The following is a 25,539-nucleotide window of genomic DNA, read 5'->3' on the forward strand; positions in this document are numbered from 1 at the left end:
CCAGTGGCACAGTAGAGAGTATGCTGCACCTAGAGTCAGGATGACTCACATTCAAATCCAGCCAAAAACATTTACATAGCTCTGTGACCAAATAAGTGATGTGAATTATTATTCCAGGTAAAGGCAGGAGATACAAATCTCTATTTGAATATAGGTGCCCCTAAAATCTCTGGGTCCTCTGTCTGCTCTTTGGAACTTTCAGTAGTTATTCAAATGCTCAGAGTTTAGTACCTTTTGGTGTTTCTTTTACTTACATAGTTATAGTTCAGTCTTGATTAAAATATTTTTCTTATTGTTCTAAATTCATCATATTTTTCTTACTATAAAATTTCATTATATTCATATACCATAATGGATTCCGCTTTCCCCAGAAATTCTCCAAGTTAGGCGTAGCCATTTTGTTTCCAATTCTCTGCTACCAAACAAAAGAGGATTGTTTTAAATATTTTGACATTTATTGGATTTTTGTTTTCATATTTTACTTTTGTAGAACAGGTGTTCACCAGTAGGATCTCTAGGCCAATGAGTGGGGAGTTTAGTAATTTTTTTTCCTTGTTTAATTTTACATTGATATCTAGAAGAGATGAAACAATTTAAAATTATTGCAGCAGTGTATTTGTGTACCTTTCTTCTCATAGGCTACCCGACAATGGCTATTCAAATTATTTTTCTCAACTTTGCCAGTTTGCAGACTGTGAGTAGAAACTTTAGGTATGTGTGTGTGTTTTAATTCCTCTCACTGTTAATAATTTGTAGAATATATAGAAATGTTTATTTATATTTTGAAATTTTTCTTTTAAAAATAACCATCCCTACTCCCCGTACAATAGAACTTGCTCACTTATCTATTAGGGAAAGCTTCTAAAAGTTATATATCTTTGTCAATTACCAATAAATTTTGCCAATCTGACTTTTGTCATTCATATATGATGAAAATTGTATTACTTACAATGTATCTTATTCTAATTTTTTAAATTTTTGTTCATATATAAACTACAAATAGTTTTTTCATCTTTTTACATCTTGTCCTATCCCTTGTTTGTGTATCACATTCTCTGTAAGACTTTGTGCAAAATCTTACTCATACTGAAAAGTTATATCCCTGGATATGACATCCCATAAGGATCCTAGGGATAAACTTGAAGGATTAGGGATGATTTTATGTTGTTATTAGTTTCAACTTCTTTCCAGAGTGTACTACCTCTGATTATCAGTTGGTTCTCAATTAGCTAGCTGGGCATAATTAGTTTTTAAGGCAGGATATTTAGTAAAATGTTATAATTGGTCCACTTAACAAAAAGCATTACTTTAAAGGTATTGAGATACACTATACCATAAGTATATACAGACTACAATGGAAAGGAAGCTCAAGCTAACAGAACACATGTGGCAAAAGGATAACTCAGTTGCTAGTTGCTGAAATATCTTTTGTCCTTTTTTGTTAGAATTAAAGAATTTCACATAGTAATGGTATATTTTCTTTTCTTTTCTGGGTTCCTTGAATCATGTTGGGTGGCTAGGTCACATAGTGCATAGAGGAGGGCTTCTTAAAATTTTCCTCTCATGATCCCTTTTCATCCAAGAAATTTAACATGACTCCAATTACATAGGTTTATAAAATAGGTATACATAACTTTTACTGTTGACAAAATTTTCACCACCCCCACATTCAGTTAGGAGACCCCAAAGAGGGTTGAGACCCATACTTTAAGAATCTGTGGGATAGAGTACTACCAGGGCTGGAGCCAGGAAGACCTGAGTTCAAATCTGGCATCAGATACTTCTTAACTATGTGACCCTAGGCAAGTCACTTAATCCTGTTTAGCTCAGTTTTCTCATCTGTAAAATGAGCTGGTAAAGTAAATGGCAAACCACTCTAGCTATGTTTTCTTAGAAAATCACAAATCAGAGGGTCTTAAGGAGTTAGAAAAACTGAAATAGCTGAACAAAAATAATGAATCATGCTACCTCTAATTCTGTTTTCTGCTCTTAATGTAGAAGCTCTTGTTAGCCATTTGTACACTTTATATAAAAAGATATAAATGTCAAAATCCTTCAGATACTTGCATAAATTGAAACACTCACCTACCCAAGCTAAAAGAGCCCTTTTACATTTAATTTATATTCTTGGGTTTAATAAACACTGGTCTATTTTTTAAAATGATTCTGTTCTTTTTTAAAATTGGTCCCTTTCTTGATTATTTTGTTTGTTCCATTTATCCTTTTTCTGCTTTTCAATCAGTACCAAATAGTTGTTTTTTCTTTTCTGAGTACCACTTTGTGATATTGTTAGAGGTGTGGTAATTCAATGTTCCCTTCATTTATACAATTTCTTATTATTTCCCTTGAGATTACATATCTTTATTTCCACAAAATGACTTTTGTTATTATTTTGTCTAGTTCTAAGAACCAATTTATTTGTAATAAGATTGGTATAGTCCTGCTTGTAAATTAGCTAAGAAAATATAATCACTTTTATATTTGCATGACTCAACAATGAGCAGTAAATAATTCAATGTTTTTTCTTTATTTCTATGAAATGTTTTATAGTTGTATTTATGAAAACATTATATATTAGCTTAACTCTGAAAAAAATTATACATTTTATACTTATTTTAATAGATTTTTTTCCTTTTATCATTTTATTGGTTTTTCTTAGTGCAATATAGTGGATTTATTTGTACCAAGCTAGTCTTTTGCATTTATTGTCAATTATATGTTTTATTTTGTTTTTACTGATTCTATGGCCATGACAATGCGCAAAAAGAAACTTTGGCCTTTAATTTGTCAATATTTGTATCTTTAATTTTGTTCTCTTGTCTCATTGTCATAACTAGTATTTCTACAACAGAGTTGGAATGGCAAAACACAGGAAGAAGGACAGGGAACATTTTTGATGTATCTCTCTTTACTAGAAAATCTTATGTTTTTCCACTTTAAACTGTTAGGTAATTATTTTTAATATGGTATGTATTTGGTATTAAAGAAGACTCTTGTGTTTCTACTTCATATTTTGGCATAAATTAATATTATATTTTGTAAAATATTTCTACATCTATTTAAATAATCATAAGATTTTGACCAACCATACACACACAATCAAATGAATGAATATCTACTGACTACATTAGGAAATGAGTTTAAATGGACAACACATGAGTTTGTTCATAAATATTCATGTCTATAATGGGCAGTGCAGTTAGACATTAAGTTAAACCTAGTGTTGACAGTGAGAAGATCATAGAATGAGCTCATGTATGCTCAAGAAACTGCAAAGCACATTTGAAGACCCTAAGATTCTTCCAGAAATGAAGACTTATATTTAATACCAAAAATTAATCAAATGAGTATACATTTTAAATACATAATGCTATGATTCACCACCTTTCTCTATTCCCTGCCTTTCACCTGTTATATTCTTTTGAATAAGATATAGCCATCCAGAGCAGTCTTCCAGTTATGGATTTCATTCCACCAATCTCAATGAAATCTATGAATTCAGTTTTATCTCACTACTTTAAGGCTTCTTGTTTTTCTTTGTTATTAGCTAAACTATGGTCATTTGGCTAGAGACATTTAAAGCTGAAGGTTTTATCACTGGCTACTTTTTTAACTTTGGGTAATGAAAATTAGAGGTTTCTCTACATCTATTCTTCAATTCTTTTCTCATTCTCTAGGTAACTACCTTGGTGGATATATAGCAGGATAGGTAGCCTTCTCTAACTCCTTTATTAGTTTCAATTTTTAAAATTGAATTTACAAGATATGCAGCAAATGGTTCCTCATTAACCTTTGTTAGGTGTACTCCATTTTTGGGCAGATATCTGCTATGTCTATATTGTTGATTCATGATCAGAAATGTTGTTTAGATAATTCTGTCAGATATTCATTACCAAAATATATTTTATTTATCTCTTCTGTTCCCCTTCCCTTCAATGGTCAATAGTGAGGAGAATAACAGTTATACTGCAATGTTCAATTGATAAATCAATCAGCAAATGTCTACTATGTCTCAGACTTTAGGAATACAAATATATGAATGAAATAATACTTGAAAGAAGCTTCCATTCTAACAGAGGAGATAAAAAGTACATATAAGTCTATATAGAATAATTATAAATATAAAAATATAAATAAAAGCCAAGTAGTTGACTACATGTATCCTTTCTATATCCCAACTTTCCTTATTGTAGTTTTGATATATTGGAGGTTGCATAAGAAATTAAATGGGAATTTTGGGGATTTTTTCAGAAGCTGCAGATGACCAGCATGTGAAGACCAGCTGACAACACAGAAAAAGTTTAGAAACTCAGAAATGCATAAAATATATGTATAGTATTTTTACTTAACATTGACCTATATATAGCCTATAACCAAACACTTAACCGACATTTTACAATAAGGTACATTAAAGACCCATAAAATAATAATAATAAAAAAACTTAAGACTACTTTTGTGGTATGAAGGGAAGGCACAACAATTTTACACAGATTTTCCAGATTGTGGGTCCCATAAACCCTAACACTCACAATGTGGAAGGGATAACTCTACAACATAGTTTGGTACAGAAGATACTAGCAATTGAGGGGATCACAGAAAGATTCTTTTCTAAGGTAGTACTTGATTTTCTTTGAAAATAAAGGTAGGGTTTCCAAATGTATTAGAGGAAACAATAATACAAGTATACAGTGGCCAATGGAAAGATGAGGGATGGAGATTAGTGTGTAAGGAACAGGGAGGACAGTTTGATCTGATTGGAAAAATGTAATAAATTAATGTAAAATGAGTCTAGATTTAGGGAAGAGAGAAAAGTAATGTACAATGAAGTGAGTATGATAGGTTGGGGTCATGTGGTTAAGGACTTTAAAAAATTAAATGAGGAGTTTGTATTTTTAGAGAGACAACAGAGAAACAATTGATTTTATTTAAAAAATAGACTTTAATGGTTGGATCTATGTTTAAGGAAAATAATTTTGGTAGCAAAATGCAGCATGGACTAGAGTTGGGAAAGACTTAAGGTAGAGAAAACAATTATGAAGCCATTTCAGTTATCTAGCCAAATGGTTAATTATCTCTTGATAAACACACTAAAGCTGATGACATCATTGTGAATGGTATTATATAGAGAAAGGACTTCAAGAGAGAGATTTCATATATACCCTAAGTAAGGATAGATCACATAGATGACTGGACAAAAAGGTGATCAAGAAAGAAAGCTCAGAAAGGTAGGAAGTAAACCAAGAGAGAGTATTATCATGAAAGCCAGATAGAAGAGAATGCAGAGGTAGAGAGGATGGGCAAAAGTGTAAAATTTGATGACACCAGAGGGGAGAGTGCAAAAGATTAAGATGCGGTCAGAGAAAAGGAAGTAGAAACAGTATAGATTTTGGGGGGAAGTTTGGCTTAGAAAAGGAGTGTTATAGGAAAAGACCTTGAGGAGGTAGTATTGTCTTATGAAAGTTTTTTTTTTAAAGGATGGAAAAGTTGAATATAAGAAAGGATGTTTAAATGTTGCGATCTTCTGGAGAATACAGAATAAAATGGGATTTGGGCCACATGTAGAAGTGTTGACTTTGAGAAGCAGCAGCAGCAGCAGCAGCAACAACAGAAGAAGAAGAAGAACAAGAAGAAGAACAAGAACAAGAACAAGAACAAGAACAAGAACAAGAACAAGAACAAGAACAAGAACAAGAACAAGAACAAGAACAAGAACAAGAACAACAAGAACAAGAACAAGAACAAGAACAAGAACAAGAACAACAAGAACAAGAACAAGAACAAGAACAAGAACAACAAGAACAAGAACAAGAACAAGAAGAGCAAGAAGAACTGCTTCATTCTTAGAGAGTGCAGAAAAGGAAGAAAGAGTTGGGAAATAATATTAAGGGTTTTTGAGATAAAAGTAATGGGAGAGAACTGATGTTACATTGAATGGCCTCAATTTTCTCCTGAAATAAAAAGGCAGGATTCTGAGCTAATAAGGGAGATGGGGTTATGAGAGATTTTTAGGAACTATATGAATGCTTTAAATCACTTCTTTTGGGTGTGAGATAGGGAGTCAGTTTTAGAGGAATAAAGGAATGGTCTTGCTGCAGTGATTGCCCAGTTGAAGTTATATAATATTAATTTCTAACACACTCAGTCAAAACTTTTCAGTGAGTTCTTCCAAGGAGCTGAGTAAGAGATTGTGGGCATAATTCAGGTCTGTGTTTTGGTAAAGATGAGCATCTAAGGGACAAACTGTTCCTATATTATTCTCTAGTGAAAAAGCAACTACTTTCTCATCATAGCTTCAGTATCCCTCACTTCTTCAGGAAGAACTTAAAATATATTTTAAAATTCTAAATGTCTTATTCTCCTTTTCAATCCCTCCTTTATCTGTGTAGCACATCTAAGACTTCTCCCAACATGAATTAGGCAATTCAGTGAAGTCCTGTGAAGCTCTGTATATGTAATGGGATATATATCTTAGCAGGATAAAAGAACCTCTGAGCTGGAAAGACTATGTAAATTTTTTTCATTCTTTTGTGAATTATTGATATGCATTATATCTTGTAATAGAGCAATATTCTATCCTATTCATGTAATACAACTTTTTAAACACTTGTCAATCAACAGGTACAAAAAGTGCTACTATAATTATTGAATATATGGGGACTTTTCTCTTGTCAACACACTCCTTGGAGTATATATCTCTTGGAGGAGTCTCTAGCTCAAAGATTATGGGCATTTTAACCACATTGTTTTTATGATTCAAAATTGTACTCTACATAATGGCTGTACTGATTTCACAGTGCTACTTGCAGTTTGGTAGTATGTCTCCATCATTGACTTTTCCATTTTTTTCATCTTTGTGATTTTCCAGGTATGAGGAGAAGTCTCAGTGTTCCTTATGTTTTTCTTGTTATGGATAATTTGGAGGATTTTTTTTCTTATGATTGTTGGTTTGCAATTCTTTGAGATTTTTTTTAATTTAAAGTCATTGAAATTATATAGGTACTAAGTAGTTCTGGTAGATAAACTCTGAACTATTTTATGCATTTTGGAATTAATTTAATGGCTCTTAATTTTGTATTATTATCCCTTGGATTTCCACTATTATTATATAGAAATGCTATTCATGTTTATGAACTTATTTGGTAGCCTTCAACTTTGCCAAAATTTTTGATATTTGTATTGTTTATTTCACAGTGTTTTCTAAATAGACTATCATATCAACAACAAAAAGATAATTTCATTTGCTTCTTTATTTAGCATTTAATTTATACCTTTCATTTTGTTTCTATTCCTAGAATTACTAAAATTATATCAAACAATAGTGACTCTTCCTGTAAAATATATTTATTGGGAAAACTTCTAATATTTTACTATTGAACATGATACTGGTTTAGGGTTTTAGATAGGTATTTGATCATATTTTGAAATCCATTCCTCAGCTCGTGACTCACTCTGGATATTTTCTAGCTCTTTACTAGCTGTCTTGCCACCCTGGAGAAATGTATGCTCTGTGGTCTTGCTTTCCTGATTGATGCCTCCTTTATATGTGAACTAAAATTTCAAGAGATGCCCAGGTCAAGCTTTACCTCACTACTTTTTTGTCTCACTATCTGGAATTGTTTTCCTCCTAATTCCTTTCCAACTTTTCTTTATTCATCCTTCAATATCATGAAGATTTCTCTTTCTTCTCATCAAGAAAGGTACCTGAGGGGCAACTAGGTGGTACAGTGGATAAAGCAGTGGTTCTGAATTCAGGAGGATCTGAGTTCAAATCTGGATTCAGACACTTGACACTTACTAGCTGTGTGACCCTGGGCAAGTCACCCCTCACTGCCCTGCAAAAGAGAGACAGAGACAGAGAGACAGAGATAGAGAGAGAAGAGAGAGGAAAAAAAACACTAGCTATCTGCACCTGAGCAAGGCACTTTACCTCAGACTGCCCCAATTTCTTCATCTGTACAAAGGGATTGATAATGGCACCTACCTCCAAAAATTGTTGTGAGGAGATAAAATTAGATACTTTTTGGAGGCAGCTAGGTGACACAGTGGATAAAGCACCAGCCCTGGATTCAGGAGGACCTGAGTTCAAATCTGACCTCAGGCACTTGACACTTACTAGCTATGTGAACTTGGGCAAATCATTAAACTCTCATTGCCTGAAGAAGAAGAAAGAAGAAGAAGAAGAAGAAGAAGAAGAAGAAGAAGAAGAAGAAGAAGAAGAAGAAGAAGAAGAAGAAGAAGAAGAAGAAGAAGAAGAAGAAGAAAAAAAGAACCTTGCCTTGCCTGAGTTCTCTTTCACTTATTCTCCCTTTTGAGATCCCACTTCAGTGCTGCATTGTGTTCCTGGTACACAATGAACACTTAAATACTCACTCACTTACTCTATCTATCTATCTATCTATCTATCTATCTATTTATCTATCTGTCTGTCCATCTATCATCTATTTATTCCTCTTATTTCAAGGGATTTTTTTAAAGCAAAGATGGGTATTGAACTTTGTTAAAAATCTTTTCTGCATCTATTGAGATAATAAATTTTTGGGATATTTTTGCTTTTAATGGGTTTCTTTAGTATTAAATCATTCTTGCACCCCTGATTTAAAAGAAATTTGGTCATAATGTTTTTGATGAATTACTGCATTATTTTTGTTAATATTTCATTTAAAGTATTTCAGTCAGTATTTATTAGTGGTATATGTGTCACTTTATTTTCCTTATAATTCTTTGGTTTAGGTATTTATCTGAACAAAGAAGTTTTATAGAACCCTTTCTCTATTTTTAGAATAATTTGTTTAATATGGCTATTAATTGTTTTTAATAATTGAGAATCTCCTGAAAATCCACATGGACAAAATATTTCTGTTTTTCCTTTGGTAGTTATTCTGCAGACAGTAATATTTCCTTTTTAATACTAGATTCTTTACCGTCTTCATTTGAACATCTAACATTAATATTTTTTACTTTTTATATTGATTTTCAATTTCTCTTTCATTTTTTTGGTCATTTAAAAAAAAGTTCCATATAATTCTGAAAAATATGCATGTTCTTTAGTGGTACCAATCAGAAACTGCCATTAATCCTTTAACACTAAATTTATCAACATTTTGTTCAGTTATGTATTTTACTTTTTATCTTTTTGTTTATCTTTCTGTTTAATTTATCCAATTTTGAGAGAGAAACATAAAATTCATTTAATATTATTGAATTGTAACATTTAACTTTTTATAATTCAGTTCATTTTTCCTTCATTAATTTAAATGCTATACCATTTGAAACACATTAACTGAATACTGACATTGGTTTATTATTTGTGATTTTATTAATGATTGTATAATTTCCTTTTTTATCTGTTTTTATCCAGTAGATTTTTATTTTATGATTTTTCTTATAGCATGATTATGACTCCTGCTCTTTTGGATTCACCTGATGCATTCTAAATATTCCAATAATTTTTAAATTAATGTTTTTGATTTTTCAATATATTTCTTGTAAACAATAGAATTCTTTTAAACAAGAGAATTGAGATTGTTTTTCTTATTTAATCAGTTTCCCTTTATTAAATCAATTCTTCTCATTTCCTTCATAAACCATTCACATATGAAGTTATGAAAGATAGGTTTATAGTTTCCTCCACTTAAGTGTCCAGTATATTTTTAGGATTTTTATTTGTTTCTATTCCTCTTTTGAGTGATAATGTTGTCCTTCTGATTAATTCTACTTAATTCATATTAATGCAACCTTACTCAAAGCAACAATTGTGATAGTTTCATTTTGTGACAGCAACAATTATGGACTTCTACCAACATTAGGATAGTCCAGAACATCTGATGCTGAGTAGATAAAACTATATTGCATTGGCTTCCACACCTTTAATTAGTACTCTATCACTTGATTGCTAGATTGTTTGGCATACAACTATTTTTTTAGGACTCTCTTTTGCTGCATTTTTAGTTCTGTGATTTCGACCCCCAGTTTTTGAAATGAAGATTTATTTAAGTTGTTTCACTTAGTGCAAAACACCTAAAAGGAAATCACAATACAATGAAAGATTTAAATCAGGACCCCAGAAATTTAATAAAATTACCAAGACCAAAATCCTAAACTAAGTGTTTTGCATCTCAAAATTTTTCAATTAAGTTAAAAAATTAAATGTACATTATCATCATAATAAATTAAATAGGGGCAGCTAAGTGGTGCAGTGGATAGAGCACCAGCCCTGGAGTCAGGAGGACCTGAGTTCAAATCCAGCCTCAGACACTTAACACTTACTAGCTATGTGACCTTGGGCAAGTCACTTAACTCCAATTGCCTCATCAAAAAAAAAAGATAATAAATCAAATAAACTATAACAAAAAAGCCAAACATTTCATTTTTCAATTGCAAAAACAGTTCCTTTCTTTGTTTTGAAAAAAAAATCTCCCCACATGCATCTCAGTGTACCATGTAATATGGTATGAGAGCAATATTTAACATAATTAAAACTGTCTTAACCTAAATATGCTTACTCCTTAAGTACACTCCTACAACATAACTACCTTAAGAAAAGCTGACATTGTTAAACAGTTATAGTCTTTACTCAACTTCTTATATCTTAGATGAATGTTTTTCTATGTTTAAAAATACTGAAGCTAAAATTGTTAAAAGAATCCTGATTTCACTTACAGTGAGCATAAATCTTACAAGCTTGTATTGCAAAGCTGTTAGACATCATTTATCTTTCTTAAAATCAAAGCAAAAACAAAAAACTCGATCATGAGTAAGTGATTAGAATAACATTCCCCATCCACCACTCATAATGAAAATGCCAAACTGCTCATCCCATTCCATTCGCTCCTTTAGATATCCAGCTTCTACTCCTGTGCTAGCTGCTGTTCACCACTTCTTGACCCCCTATCAAATGTTTGCTTAAAAATAACTGGAATTTTACCGTATAACTTACCTGGTCATAGCCACTCATGCTTCTTTGACTACTATAGCCTCCTCCACAACCCCCACTCAGCTGTTGGTTAGCTGGACCACCATCATTGAACTGATTTGATAAGACCATGCCTCTAAGAGAACATTGTATATAGTAAGAGCAATATTGTTTTAAGAATGACTTTGAACAATTATGTTATTTTGACTATTATAAACACACAAATTAAAAATAAAGTATATATGAAGCAAGACACTATCTACATCCAGAAAATGAACTGAGTACAAATATGTATAGAATAATTTTACATTTATTTTTATTTATGTCTAATGGTAGCTATCCATAAGGCAGAGGAAGGAAAGGAAAAAGGGGAAAAATTTACTTGATAACTATGTTGTATGTTTGGAGGAAGTAGGAAGTTGTACATGGTAGATTTGCAGTTTCATGTGCAATCGTCTTTTTTATTGTACTGTGTTATGGAAATGCTTGTTTTTCTTCCCGGGATTGAAAATGAATGAAAGCATCAATGAGTCAATGAATGAGACCATGCCTCCCATTATTTGACTAACATAAGGACCACCATTTGATCCTGCTGAAAAGGTCTTCATATCGGTGTTTTTAAGCACCATTGCTTGTACCTACTATAGATTTCAAGAAGAGTTCTACATATCTGTGCTCCATATTTGCTTTGTCTTTTGACATATCTACCACAGCATCTTCTTGATTAGCAAATTCAACAGCTGCTTCTCCACTCACTTGCCATCAGGTTTAATTCCAATATGTACTTACACAGGGTTGAGTGATGAGAAGAAAAAAAATGCAAATATAATTTTCAGTAGCTTTGTAAAGTAATCCTCTGATGTGCACACAATGGCCTGTTGTACTCTGGAAAGTATACCCACAATATCCATATATTTCATCAGACATTTATGAAAAACTGTAATTAAGATATCTTCTAAATCTAACCAAAGCCATAACCAACATTATATCCATTGCAGTCATCATAGCCTCCATACACTCCACCAAAGGCACCTAGCTTCATTCTTTCAAACCCAGCTCCTCTAACCAATGCCATTATAACCTCAGCAAGCCCCAGGACTGCCATAAGGACACGGCCAATGCATAGCCATTAGCTTTTTTTTTTTTTTGGTGAGGCAATTGAGGTTAAGTGACTTGCCCAAGGTCACACAGTTAGTAAGTGTCAAGTGTCTGAGGCCGGATTTGAACTCAGGTATTCCTGATTCCAGGGCTGGTGCTCTATCCACTGTGCCACCTAGCTACCCCAACATTAGCTTTTGAGAAGGATCATGAGTACAAATTTATACCTGGTTGCTCTTCAATATTTCATTGTACCTGTGCCCTATTTTTTCTTTGTGTTTCTTTAGAGCCTTTTCAGGTATTCCCTGTGGTCTTGGAGTTTTCGGGGTTTGTTGTTGTTATTTCTTTGTTTCTGGAGGCAAAATACAAATGTTTTCAATTGATATTTCATTTTTTTGTTTCCAGAAGTCATGGATGCTTCTCTTGTATTATTTCTTGAATTTTGGTATTCAGATTTTTCATCTTACCATGTTCTTCTGGAAAAATGTGATCTGGGAGAACAAGAATCTTTTCATTATATGTAGACATACTCTCTTCTAGATTGGTTTTGCTTGCATAGAGGCCATATCTTCTTTTAATATTTTTTGCTTCTTTTTTTTCTAGATTCTCCTTTACTTCTATAAATTTGCATTTCCCAAATATTATATCTTTTGTTTCTTTGGTGAGATTTGCCATCATAGATTCAAGTTTTTTCTATTGTCCCATTAATTTTTGCAAACTATAAGTTGAGCAAACTATAAGTTCTGCTCTCATAATTCTCATTTTTCTTTATAACAGCTCAGGAACAGCATGGATTGGTTCCATGTACTCCTCACATTCCAGGGTCATCTATCTTATCAAGTACAAGATAATTCTACTTTGTTTTGAAGTATATGCATAGATGCCTGAGTTCATTTACTAGACCTGGAGGTCATATATTCTTACGTGATTAATGATTTCCCTTGTTGATTTATCTACTTATGTTTAATTTTGAGTTTTCTTCTTCCTGAGATTTGTAGTAATTTCATTCTTTCCCAGACCCTGATTTTCCCCTATTCAGGTTTTGACTATTCCTTCTGATGGCAGTTTCCTTGGTGGGGTATGGGGAGCAGATCTCAAAATGTCTCAGTCTTCTCCCACAAGAGGCAATTGACATTTTATTAGTCTAGGTCTCAGGACCAAGTGATTTTGGGGTGGGCAAAACTAGCTTCAGCTGCATACTGAGCTCTTTTCCTCAGACTTACTGGAATGCTATCCAGCTCCCCAGCATAAAAACAGACACACACAGACACACACAGAGACACACACACACACACACACAGAGTGTCCTGTACCAGTGTTTTGTCCCTCTGTCCCTCTATTCCTTAATTCTTAGTCCTGGCACTGAAAGTTTAGAACCTTGAAGGACGAATGCTACAGGGCTGTCCTCCATGGTGCTAGCCATCAACTATGCCCCATAGCAACTTTCTTTTCCTAAATGGGTAACAAAGTGTTGGTGTTCTGTCATGGATGAGAAAATCTTTCGTGACCTAGGACTGGGTACTGGAAAGACAAAGGCTTGGGTTGTGGGCAGAGGGGGGCTAAGGTTGGGAAGAGTGTGAAGTTGTATTTTGTTTCAAGCCAGAGGGACTAGAGTATGAGACTGGGTTCTTTGTGAAGTCAATTTGTCCAGTCTTTGGGTCAGTTAGGGCAGTCTTGATGCTGGTAGTGTGGAAGGTGGAGAAAGAGTGCTGAATGAGTTCAGGATAGGTATCATGATATTCATGGTTTTAGTTTGTTTTCTCCTTTTGGATTCTGCGTGCCCTACACCATGGAGACAACTAAATTTGCTTTTTCTTTGGCACATAACTTCCATTTTAGAGAGGTGTGAAAAGTCTAAGGGATCAGTGACAATATCTAGTCCTCCATCTTGTTGTTCACATGACCTTGACTCCCCATGCTACATTTCATAGAAGTTTAAGAGATTAATACAAGAATTAGAGCTAAATATTCCTAAATGATCTGGTAACTCACCTGATTTAAACTCAACTGGTAACATATAGGCTATAATAAAAAATTTTTAAAAATAATGACTACTCATCTAAAGTATGATTAATATTCAGTGTAATAAAATATGGTTTTGTTATGAAGAATTAAATGATATTTTAAAACTGTGAACTCATTGGAAATCATGTAAAACCAGTGATTTTACTGGGAAAAGGGAACACCTATTACATACAAATATTAAGATGTAAAATTGTGTAAGGAATATTTTGTGTAAATAAATTTAATTATTTTATATTAATCTTGCTAATTAGCACATCAGTACTTTTGCGTGTTTACACCTCAACTCTAAGTTCTTTTACAGTCATTTATTATTGCTTAACAGCTCTATAAACCTACACACTTCCTTTCCTCAGTCTCAACAACCCCACAATGATAGCTGGACTTCTCCCTCCTTCTTACATCCTTCTCCCACCTATTGGCAACTGAATAGTCCATTCTTTGAGGGTACTTAAACCCCAGTTGTTGTACTTTTCTTTTCTTACTTTGCTTACCTTTTTTTTTTTTAGTGGCCATGAGGGTTAAGTGACTTGCCCAGGGTCACAGAGCTAGTAAGTGTCAAGTGTCTGAGGTCAGATTTGAACTCAGGTCCTCCTGAATCCAGACTTGATGCTTTATCCACTGCACCCCCTAGATGCCCCCCTTTGCTTATCTTTTTAACTACTTTTTTTTTCCCTTTTTGGGTCTTCTCTTCAGGTTCCATATGCCTTAATCTTCCTTAATACTCATTATTACTCCTTGACCTTGCTCTTTTATTTCAACCTTCTATAATGAAACCCATAAGGAGAATGTAAAAGAATATCCTAATCTGGAGATTACTATCCTTCAAATTTTCCAAAATTCTCCTCCCAAAATTTAATATCTGACCAATGTCATTAAATTGAGGTCAAGCTTCACTAGGATAATACCTATGTATCTTCACTATAGGATTTGCAATCTTTATTATGATTGTCTGTATGTTTATATACTCTGCACTCCTTCCCATGATTTTCTGTATGTATATATCCTACTTAACATCTCTCTTGTATTCAAATACATTCAATGAAAATGAACCTGCAACTCATCAATATAGCCTATTTTGTGATTGAACAGTGGAGGCAGCCAGTGAATTATTTTCCATGTTGCACTAATAATATATATCTCCATGTATTTCCACCCAGTATTTGTAGTTTTCCATTGTTTGCAATATATAACATATCTACACCCTCTTCTATATAATAATACTTCAGATAATGAAGACAGTTCTCCTAAATTCCATATATCTGGAGGCTAAATGAGGCTAAATGAAACTAGTCCCTTCAACTCTTTCTTGCACAACACAATTTCCAGGCTCATCAATATTTGGTTATCCTCTTGTTTATAAAGATATGTCTTAAGATGTGTTTGATTCTTAGAACTGAACATAATACTTTACATATGACCAGCCTAATTCACAGTATACTGATAACATTATTTGCAATGATCTGGACTCTTATGTTTTGATGAATGTACCATAACAGTTTCCAGTTATTTGGGATTCATATTAAACGTGTCTTTTTTTTTTTTTTTGGTGGGGCTATGAGGGTTAAGTGACTTACCCAGGATCACACAGCTAGTAAGTATCAAGTGTCTGAGGGCAGATTTGAACTCAGGTCCTCCTGAATCTAGGGCCTGTGCTTTATCCACTGCACCACGTAGCTTCTCCCAAGCTAGGTCACACCAACAAGTACCTGTACAATTGATTTTTCTAACCTTTTTTACATTGTATGGGCAATCTTTTGTTATTGGAAGCCACAAGTATTTACATCAATGATGTAACATGATTTGTTTCCATTTCAAATTCTCTTTTCATATGTGCAATTGTGAAGAAAATGTTATCCAATGAAATAGGAAGGGCATATCCTTTACTTTTATTAAGTAGTTTTAGAGATTTTGTACTTTTCACTTTTCACAAAGCTTTGATATATTGATGAATTCATCATCTCAGATTGAAAGTTATCCAATCTTTTCATCCTGACTAAGAAAATCCCAGAAATATTTACTATATAGTTTATTAAAAAAAAAAACTTTCTAGTTTTAAAACTCCAAATGTTCAGTAGTTTAGGCCAGTATTTGATATATTTAAGCTTATCTAAAATAATAGAATGAATGAGCATAATCTCCACATTTTCTTCTTTTTTATCTTCTACCCCAAAATATGATACTATATGTATAATTTATAATGAGAAAAGCCACAATTTTTTTTTTGGTGTAAGCAGTATATCTAACATTAAACAAGAAAGAGAATAAAAAGTAATTTACATTAGAAGAGTGTCAACATATTTGGAATAGCTACAAAGATTTCCTCAATAGTATGTAACTGAATAATTATTTTATATGCCCTTATAAATTTTTCTTTAAAAAAATAAAAACTAATGAGGTTTTAGTTTTGCTAAAATATTGAAAAATAAAAAGGAGGTAAATTTGCTAGAGAAATTAGCTCTGAAGTGCTAGATACTTGTAGAAGTCCCTGGGTAAAAAAAGGAAACATAGATGTGCAATAGTCATAGCACATCTTGTCTTAACTTGTCTCTGTAAGTGCAAGTGAAAAGGTTAATGTCGTTCAATTCCATCAACACAGAGGGAGGAACCATGGCACTTTGGAATTCTAATCTTACCCACAGTGCAACTGATTTAATTCCTATGAGAATGCTACTGTTTGCAAGTTCTTTCTATTATATAAATGTCAACTATGTGCTCATATATGTGTGTATGTATATTTATATTTAATAAGGAAGTTCTGTTTTTTTTTTACTTACAGAAACTTTGCCATTCTCTGAAGCTGCCTTTTGGAAGAAAGTTCCCAATTATTTTCTGGGTGAAAAAAAATTAAACCTTTTTTCTATGTTCTCCAGATTATCAAATTTGAAGTGCCTACATGTGGCACATGACTCAGAAGACTACAACCATGAGATAAGGATAATCATTGATAATTATCTTTTGTGTTCCCTTAATATGCAGTCCATAATTCAAATCAAGAATTTTGTTCTCTATGGCATCATTTGTAGTCAGCATTTTATCTATGATCACTACCAAAGTTTTTCTCTCTTTCAGACAAGTCTGGAGATCTATAGCATTTATTACTACCATTCTATTATTGCTCAAATGTTTAAAACTCAAGTTGTTCATTACAAACTTCTTTAAATGTTTCTTTTTGTTTGTTTTTGACCACTGTAAAAATGTCTTTCTCTAATGTCCTCCAATACTTTAAACTTTCATATAACTCTATTAGTTTATCTAAGGCATCTTTTTTCCCCACACAAAAATAAAATAATGACTTGTATACAGTTATTCCTTACACATAAAGACTTTTTCCATCATGGTTCTGATATATCATTCTTTGCACATTCCACTTTTGGATAATTCCTTTAGGAAGTTTGTTTATTTGTTTTCCAAAATTCAAGGCTAAGTTTACCACCTTACAATTTTCACTCATTGCTATTTCTTCATGCTGGAGACAAACTGGATTACTCTATCTCTTTCTCATGTTGTTATTGTTGTTTAGTCATTTTCCAGTAGTGTCCAACTATTTGTGACCCCATTTGGAGTTTCTTTGGCAAAGATACTGGAGATGTTTTCCATGTCCTTCTCTAGCTCATTTTATAGATTACATTTTACAGAAAACTGAGGTTAAGTGTATTGCCCAGAATCACATAGCTAGTAAGTGTCTGAGGTTAGGTTTGAAGTCAGAAAGATGATTTCCTGACTCCAGCCCCAGGACTCTATTTACTACATCACCTACCACCCCTCTTTTTCATGATAACTTGATAGGTACTTGAATACAGTTATCTTGGCCTTTAAAATTTTCTCTTTTCAAACCCAAATATCCCTAATAAGTTAAAATCATTTTGTTATGACATGAAATTGAAGTCATTCACCTTCATAGTTTTGCTCCTTTGAATATACTCCAGCTTATCAATTTCATTCTTAAAATATGATGCCCTAAACTGAATACTACCTCTGAGACCACTTGCACAATTGCAGGTTCAGTATCCAGAGGACAATAACTTCTTCTTCCCTTAGTATTCTATAAGTAATACTTAAGTGCTGGGGTTTCTAGTATTATTTCTCATGAGTCCACATTTGGTGAGCTCCCCATTGTCAATCAATTGGAAGAACTCAGTCTTTGTTTTTGTTTGCTTGTTTTGTTTTGTTTTATATTTTTGTGTGGCAATAAGGGTTAAGTGACTTGTCCAAGGTCACACAGCTAGTAAGTGTCAAGTGTCTGGGGCTGGATTTGAACTCAGGTCCTCCTGAATCCAGGGCTGGTGTTTTATCCACTGTGCTACCTAGCTTCCCCCTCATTCTTTGGAAAATAAAGTTAGTGAAAATGTCTTGGGAAAAAAAATTTAAAAAAACCCAACAGTTACAAAAACATTCCCATCAATCCATTAGGATATTCTCTTCTTACACATACAATGTCCCTGGAAAAAATTAGTTCAGATTTAAAGTAAAATGGTAATGAAATATATGTGGAGAATATGTGGCCAGAGACTATCTCCTAACTCTTGGCCTTGTAATACTTTTTTTATTTATGCAGCCCTTATATGAATCTTAGCAGTTCTCTCTATCACAAGAAGTCCTGATCTCTAAAATTATTACTGTGTTTGGAAGACTGCCATTCCACCTCTTAGGCTCTTCTAGGCTCTTCTTTTGTCTTTAGCCATGAAGGGACTTTTAATGTATTTGATGCTTTTCATGGTCATTTAGGCACTCCTCTTTTCTTATACCTATTCACCTAAGATCAGGAAGGAATAAACATAAGAGAACTGAGGTATCATTGATTCACAGGGGAATATATAACAATTGGCTATGTAACAGGAAGCCACCCTAACCTCTTGCTGGGTTCTACCAGTTAAACCTCACTTGTCAAAAGAAGAGAAAGAAGCAAAAAGTGCTGATAGGTAACTCCTTTTATGTGCACCTCATTTCTGGCTCAGCAATTGATGTCCCATCAATCCTTGTTCCTCAGTTACTGAGAAGACATTGACGTATAATACTATCCATTAATCATACGAAGTCTCAAGTGGGAAGACTAAGCCTCCAAAAGTATGCTTAGAATGAGTCAGGGAACATTTACATGTGCTCTACCTAACTCAATAGAAGGTCAAATCAGATAATTCTGTAAAGATTGTACCCTTGTTGGCGACAAGATGGAATATTTTAATCATTATCTTGCAACAATTCTGAATTATTGTCCACCTGGTTTGGATCAATACACAGGTCTACCAAAAATGTTTTGTGGTTTCTGTCTTTCTGCAGCCCATCAAATTGCTTACTCCTACTTTTGTCATCTTCATGATTTGTGAAGTGAAACAGAAAACCTCAAAGTTGTTTATATGCATGTGTGTCACACACACATACATATATATGTTGTATATAACTACATATAGTTATTTATATATACATATGTATATATAAATAATATATGTGCATATGTAATATACTATATAAAGCAGGTCTATATCTTCGTGTATACACATATATGTGCGTGTATGCATGTGCATATGCATGTGTATGGAAAGTAAAACATACAAACATGTGTGTATGTATATATATGCATGAATGTAATAACATACTTAGTGTGCATATATGCAAAGACCATATGCATGTATATTCATGTTTGTATTTAATTATAAGATATGTATTGTATAAATGTGCATACCTCTATATGTATATATGTGTTGCATGTTTGTATATACATGCACACATGTGTTTAGATATATATATAGCTGTATATATTTGTGTTTATGTATTTATGTATAAATATAGCTATGTAGATATCTAAACACACACATTAATATACAATGATATATACATATATCTACAAACAAAGTCTTCAAGGAACTTGGAGAAAGAATGTAAAGCTACATATAAACCAAAATATTTACAGCAACATTTGGAGGGAGGGCATAGAAAAACACTGGAAAGTGAAACAAATTAGAGGCTGATCAATGAAGGAATGTCTAACAGGTACATTTCAATAATGGAATAGCTTCAGAGTATAAATGTATGTGTATATACACATGTATTTAGAATATATTTACATGTACAATACATACATAAATACATATACAGTATTTATGTATAGTTCTAATATTTAGGACTAACTAAATTGCTCATATATTTTAGATCTCGGGCTCTCAGAAATACTTGACTATAGAAATAGTTGTTCCTACAAAAACATTTTTTATTTTTTATAATCAAAATGAGCTACACTAAACCTTTGTGATTATCTCTATCACTTCTTTAAAGTTCTCTCCCTAAATATAGCTATAAAAATAATTTGATATTGTTGGCACATAGAAAGCATTATACAATTGTCATTATTGTACATTCTCTTCTAATTTTTCATGATATGACAGCATTAAAGTAATAGATTATATTAAGTTAATTGTGGTATACAGTATAAGCTCTTCCAATAAAATATAAGCTCTGCAAGAGCAGATACTGTTTCACTTTTGTCTCTCTAAATCAAGAACTTTGTATTGATTGGCTGGTTGAATGATAAAGATACAGGTCTGACAACATGTTGAAAACATCTAAAATGCTTCCCTTTCTCAAAATCTTCTTTATTCATGGAGAAAAATCTCTAGGTTATTTTTCACTTAAGCTTCACAGGTCAGGAACTCAAAGTCCTCTCTAGTTGAAAGAGTATTGAATTATTATTTCTTTATTTTTTCCACTATTATTCCAACTTTCATCAAGTGAAAGAGGTTCTTCCTTTGTTTTCTTCTTTCCATTATTTCTTTGCTCCCTAAATAAATAACCACTCACTTTAGTATTCCCTTTTAAAAAGGCATTCATTTATTGGATTTCTGAAAATTGATCCATAAACACACTTTTTAAATGATTTTATTGATGTCATGTTTCATAGCACCATAAATAAGTATCTCTTCTGCTCTAAGGGTGATCCCGTAATATAAAATGTTTTAGACATAGGAAACAGAAAAAGCAGAAAATACCACCATAATTATCAATGTATCAAAGTCCAAAAATATGTGTAATGTACCACATTCATGGACCTGTCACCTCTTTATGAAAATGGAGTAGGGGGAGTGGTGTTTCACATATCTCCTTTTGAGTAATGCTTGTCTTTTTAAAATTTTGTAGCATTTTTTTTAATATATTTTTCTTACTTTTACATTTGTTTTATGTTTTTGAAATTATTGTAGATATTATTTTCCTGCTTATACTTACTGAAGTAATGATTCATTTCATGCATATTTTTATGCTTCTCTTTATTAATTTCTATATTTTCTGTTTGGGTAGATACCTAAATATTTTATAGATTTTTTTAGTCATTTGCAATAGAAATTTACTTTACATTATTGTCCCAGATTTTATTGTTGTTAGACAGAAATACTGTTGAAATTTTTGACTGAGGAAGTGTTTTCAATACCTCACTGGTGCACAGGATTGTTAGCAAATAGCAGTTCATAAGTCCTGATCATTTTTAATTGTTTTCTTCTTTTATTATATCATCTTAAAGGATAAAATGATACGGTTGGGTTAGAAAATCCTTCAATTGAATTCCAGATTTGTTCCTGTAATTAAATGATTTAAGATAGCATTAAAGATGTTGACAATGAACTTGATCATCACATTGTTTTTTGTTTCTACCAGTTGTCCTGAGCTTTGACCACAGTTCTGCAATAGACCTCTTTCATCTAAATTAATAGAAAAGAGATTTTCATCTCTGAAGACTACAATGTACCCTTATACAGGGTAGGCCAAAAGTCACAATGTTTTAATAACTCTTTGAAAATTATTTTCTTTATTTTTTTTGCCAGTTGTGAGAATTGATTTTTCACATGAAATGTAAACTAATTTCCTATATATGATGTTATGTTATTGTAAATTAAAAACAAAAAATAAAGGCATTATTAAATATACAAACCCCATCATGACTTTTGGCCCACCCTATATGTACAAATTCAAAAAGCCACATCATTTAGGAAAGGAGAATGGAGCAGTAAAATTGGTAAAATACATAGATTTTGCAAACTTCTAAACTACATACACATGCATACATGTACTTATATGCATGTGCATATGTATACATTCTGTGTATATATACATGCCTATATGTATTAAAATATGCACGCATATACATATAGCTGCCTCTGCAAAATGAAAAGACAGATCCCCTCTATGTAAGGTTAAAAGTTCATGAGTTAAATTCAGAGGACTCTAATATTTAGAATTTTTTTCAGCATCACTATTTGTAACCAACTATTTGCACTCTGCAATGAATAAAACCCAGCTCATAGGCTTGTGATTTGGAGTCTGACCATAGGGATCCTCTCATGACAGCAACTACGCCAAAAGATGCCTTTATATGCTCCCACCAAACATATAAGAAACAGCAGAAACAAATGTTTCCCATTCGCCAAAAGGGAAAGAAAGGAGACAGAAGAATTAGGCAGAAATGAAAACATGGCATGCATAATATTCAGGGACACAGTCTAGAGGGGAACACATCATTAGGCCTGAGAGAAAAGGGACTGCAAACCCAGCTGGGGAGAGTAGTCTACCCCAGGAAGTAAGATAGAACAGGAAAGGACCCAGGCTCATTTACCACTAAATTACTCGAAAGCATGAAAAGGATTAATTCATCTAGCAGCCCAGTTTGGGAGGATCTGTGAACCAGTGAAAAGGTGAGTGGAGTAAGAGTAGGTATTAGTAAACTGAAGAGATAATATGAAACACCAAAAACAAACAGACAAATAAAACAAAACAAAATCAGGAGAGAATACTTTGTGGAGAAGCAGAGAAATTGGAGCGAGGATCATAAACATAGAAAGCTGAATGAACGAAACTTAAAAAAAAAAAGAAATCAAAGCACATTAAATAAAAATTAAAATGTGAGGTGAAACAGACCAACATTACCCAATGAAAAATAGAGTTCCATGAAATACCAGAGATAATCTAGTTACAGAAATCACTTATCAAATTAGTAAAAAGAGAAATGAAAGTCATTAAAGGAAAAATTAGGAATGAGTTTAGGACAGAAATCAGTGTTCTCAAAGCACCACTAGAAGAGTGGGGGTGGGGACAGAAAGGGGTGGGTATGAATATCTACTATAAAATATCTCAAAAGAAGTATATGTGAGATATAGGGGGTTTTTTGTTTGTTTAATTTTTTGTTTTTTGAGGGGCAATGAGGGTTAAGTGACTTGCCCAAGTGTCCAAGGCTGGATTTGAAATCAGGTCCTCCTAAATTCAGGGCCAGTGCTTTATCCACTGCACCACCTAGCTGCCCCCCCATATGTGAGATATAGTAACAGATTTATAATTATTAAAGGAAGAGAATGCATATTTACATATTTTGAAATTAAGGTGGGGAATTCTTAGCTAGCCAAAAGATTGAAAAAATTATGATATATACATACATGTGTGTATGTACATATGTATGTTTTTAAAATAAAAAAGGACAAAAAACAGCAGCCAGGATAAAACAACAACACAAAGATATAGCCTAGAGGAAAACCATAAAATATCTCTGATAAAACTCTAATTTCCAAAATCCTAAAGGGAATTGACACAAATTTTTAAGATAAAAAGTCATATTATAATAAGTCAAAGCATATGAAAAGCTTTGAAAATATTAAGTACAAGTAACCACCTAAAAAGTGTTCAACATCAATAATAAGAGGCATGCAAGGTAAAATCAGACCGTCCTGCCAAGATAGAGGCATGAAGAGGATACAAGCAGCCCAATTCCCACATTCTTTCTCCAACAAATTACTGAATTTTGCTTCAGACAAAATAATTAAGAAATTTTTTTTAAAAGAAATTTTTTAAAAGTGCTAGAAAAGGGGACTTCTTCCATTCCCAGAACTTCACAAAACAAGACCCAGGGCAGAAAAATGGGATGCTAATCCACTGTTTATGGAGGGAGTTTCAAAAAGATCCAATCATTCTAGAGAGCAATTTGGAACTATTCCCAAAGGGATACAAAACTGTGTATACCCTTTGATACTACAATACCACTGATAGCTTTATATCACAAAGACATCTCCAAAAAAGACCTATTTGTACAAAAATAGTTATAGCAGCCCTTTTTCTGGGGGCTAAGAATTAGAAATCAAAGGAATGCCCATTAATTGGGAAATGGCTAAATAAACTGTGGTGTATGATGGTGATGGAATATTATTGTGCTATAAGAAATGACAGGCAAGATGATTTCTGAAAGGCCTGGAAAGACTTATATGAACGGATGAATAGTGAAGTGAACAGAACCGAGAGAACATTGTGCACAGTGACAGCAATATTGTTTGATGAAGAATTGTAAATGACTTAACTATTCTCAGCAATGCAGTGATCCAAGACAATCCCAAAGGACTAATGATGAAGCATATTATCCACCTCCAAAGAAAGAACTGATATTGATTGAACACAGATTAAAGCATCCAATTTTTCACTTTATTTTTTTTTGTTAAAGTTTTCTTACACAAAACAACTAATATAATAATGTTTTGCATAAGTGCACATGTATAACCTATATCTGATTGCTTACTGCCTCAGGAAAGGGGAAGGGAAGAGAAGGAAGGATAAAATTTGGAACTCAAAACTTTAAATAAAAATGTTTATTATTTAAAACATCATCCAGGGGATCCAGCACTAAAGCCAGCACTAGCACACATTAGCATCCCAACCAAAACTAGAGTCCACCAGGGGCACTTCTTGGCTTTGTATCCAACTACAGAAAGGTCAAATGGTTACTCTGATCAGACTTATGTTTTATCAGAAAACCCAAGTGTGGAAACCTTAGGAACAGCAAAGAGAGGCAGCAACCTACATGGGCAGCAATTAGTGTAGGTCCAATCATATCAGCATTACATATTTATGTCAAGTCCTGAGGTTCTGAGATCCCTACCACTGTGTTGAACCTGAAGATCCAGTGCTGTCAACATCAAAGATAAGAAGGAATACACTAGGAGGTGAAAGTCACCCTGGGAAAGACCAGAAATGTATATGTGTGGTCATGTGTGTGAATACATATAGACACACATACATATATACATTATATGTGTATATATGCACATGTATAGATACATTCACATATAAACATCTATATATACCATACACACCTTTTCCCTCTCCATATATAAGCAAACACACATATAGACACATGCATCTATGTGAATTTATATATATACATACACATCTATGTATGTATATATACATGTATGCATGTGTTCATACATTCATATTTATGTGTGTATAAAGATCAATGGAAAGAGAGATTTAAAATATAATATTGCAAAAGACAAAAGATATCTTACTGTGCAAAGCTATATCTAATCCTACAGGGGAAAAATTACCTTAGTGGAAGACCTGCTAGCATTTCTGATGAAAAAAACAAACTTGCTGAATAGAACTTTATGTAATAAAATCACACTTCAGAAGAGTCTAGAAAGATAAATTATTTGAATAACTAGAAAGAACTATGTAATGATTTAGTTCTAACATTCTAGTACAA

At 32.9% G+C, this 25,539-nt stretch overlaps 1 pseudogene; it reads right to left on the reverse strand.

Moving 5' to 3' along the window:
* LOC122728886 overlaps positions 1-12,301 on the reverse strand; it is a 49,212-nt pseudogene extending 36,911 nt beyond the window's left edge.
* Between the last annotated feature and the right edge of the window lie 13,238 nt (positions 12,302-25,539).

Source organism: Dromiciops gliroides, chromosome 5 (assembly GCF_019393635.1).
Source record: "Dromiciops gliroides isolate mDroGli1 chromosome 5, mDroGli1.pri, whole genome shotgun sequence".
NCBI lineage: Eukaryota > Metazoa > Chordata > Mammalia > Microbiotheria > Microbiotheriidae > Dromiciops > Dromiciops gliroides.